Source organism: Sus scrofa, chromosome 2 (assembly GCF_000003025.6).
Source record: "Sus scrofa isolate TJ Tabasco breed Duroc chromosome 2, Sscrofa11.1, whole genome shotgun sequence".
Classification (NCBI taxonomy): Eukaryota; Metazoa; Chordata; class Mammalia; order Artiodactyla; family Suidae; genus Sus; species Sus scrofa.
In genome coordinates, this window is record NC_010444.4 from 68,495,692 (window position 1) to 68,497,977 (window position 2,286).

Sequence of the window (2,286 nt, forward strand, 5' to 3'; positions counted from 1 at the left end):
CTGGGGATCTGGAGCTGGGAGGGACTTCCCTTAGGAAGTGACAGCTCAACGGAGAACAAACTCGAAGATTTTCTCCTTCCTTCCTGTGCTCCTTCCTTCAGTTCGATGGCATAGGTGTTTTATACTGTCTATCCTTTCAAAACCTCGTTGCATTTAAACATTGAAATTACCCATAAAAAATAATTATTTTTAAGCAGGCTAAGAAGGCTCAAAAGATTAACATCACAAAACAATTATAGCAAAAACCTGGATTGGGAGACCTTTATGCAGAAAGAACGTGGAGACATTTTGGAATAAAAATGTGATAAAGAGTAAGGATGACAGATTAGAGCATATAGAGAGGATATGGGTTACTTTTTAGATTGTATCCTAAAATGGATGGCTAACACAAATTCTGCCATTTATTTGAAGAAAAGAGTGCTTAGTCAGTTTGGACTGCTGTAACAAAACAACAACAAACGAAGGGGCTTTTAAGCAACAAAAATATGTTTCTCCCAGTTCTGGAGGCCAGACGTCTGAGATCAGGAGGCCAGCCTGATCCAGTTCTTGTAAAGATGCTTTTCTGGGTTTCAGACTGTCCACTCCTCATTGCATCCTCACTGAGCAGAAAAGAGAGAAAAGGCAAGTTCTCTCATGCTGTCACAATGGTACCCTTCCCATCATGAAGGCTCCATCCTCATGACCTCATCAAAACTTACTTACCTCCGCACATCCCAATACCATCACACGAGGGGGTACAGTTTCAACACAAATGTTGGGGGCCCAAACATTCCGTCCAGAATAAGGATGCATGGGGCAATGCAAGCTTTTATTGAGAATGTGAAGGGCTATTACTAAGACCACTGATACGTTTGTTTCCAGAGAGATCTAAAATACAGAATAAGGTCTATGAGGCACTCACAGACTAGATTCATCTTTATTCCCCAAAACAGTCCTTGGCCTCAATGGACAATAAAATTTTGCCATTCTGGTGGGTGAATTGATGACTATCTTGATATGTCTAGCCGTTAGGTAGAGGAGACAAAGAATGAACATTTGTGCAGAGAAAGGGGGGTACCAAAGTCACAAAAGGAAGTTCCTGGGAAGCACCTGCTTTTGGAGGTGAAAACATGAAAGAAACCTAAGCAATGGTATTTCAGGGGAAAAGGGACAAGGCACAGGCTCAGTGAAAGCACAGATTCAGTATTTCTGGCTGCTGGGGATTTGACTCTTGTTTTCATAGTAACTCCCCAGTTGTAGCATCCATGGCCCTTCACAAGGGGAAGAAAGACCTGCTGACAAATGTCCTCAGGGCCCCCTGCATGTCCCTGTTCCTCAGGCTGTAGATGAAGGGGTTCAGCATGGGGATGACCACGGTGTACATCACTGAGGCCACTGCCCCCTTTGAAGAGGAGGATGAGAAGGCAGAACTGAGGTACACGCCTAACCCTGTCCCGTACAATAAGGAAATGACTGTTAGGTGAGACCCACAGGTAGAAAATGCTTTGTACCTCCCCTCTGTTGAAGACATTTTCAATATGGAGGAAAGAATCTTAGAGTAAGAGAAAAGGATCCCAGTCAGTGGAGGAATACCCAGCAGACCAGTCACAGAAAAGAGCACAATGTAATTACTGAGAGCATCAGAACAGGAGGACTGGAGCACCTCAGTCAATTCACAGAAGAAGTGGGGAATTTCCGTGTGTGTGCAGAATGAGAGACGCAGCACCATCAGACTGTAGAGAAGGGCAGTTAGGAAACTGAGGGACAAAGAGACTAGAGCTGGCAGGCCACAAAACTGTGGGTTCATCATGATCATGTAGTGCAGAGGGTGACAGATGGCCACAAAGCAGTCATAGGCCATCACAGTCAGGAGGAAGTGGTCCAGGTACAAAAAAACAAGTAAAAATACATCTACATGATGCAGCCAGCATAGGTGATAACTTTGCTTGCTGTCTGGATGTTCACCAGCATTTTGGGAATGACGGTGGAATTGAAACAAATATCAGAAAAGGAGAGGTGGGAGAGGAAGAAGTACATGGGGGTGTGGAGGCGGGAGTCAGAGCTGACAGCCAGGATGATGAGCAGGTTCCCAAGCACGGAGCCTAGGTACTTTGGAACAGCCCAAAAAAGAGGAGCTGCAGTTCAGGATCCTATGAGAGGCCCAAGAAGAGGAATTCCAAGACACCTGTTTGGTTCCCTGCATCCTTGGAGCTGATAATTCTGCCAGGTAAGCAACAAAGCCATGCAAATTTAAACAAACAAGCAGGAGTCCCCAAATATAGAAATATTTTATCCTATTAATGACAC

General features: G+C 44.6%; 1 pseudogene; it reads right to left on the bottom strand.

Annotated features, from left to right (window-relative positions):
• Window positions 1,253-2,022, bottom strand: LOC100624355 (annotated as a pseudogene).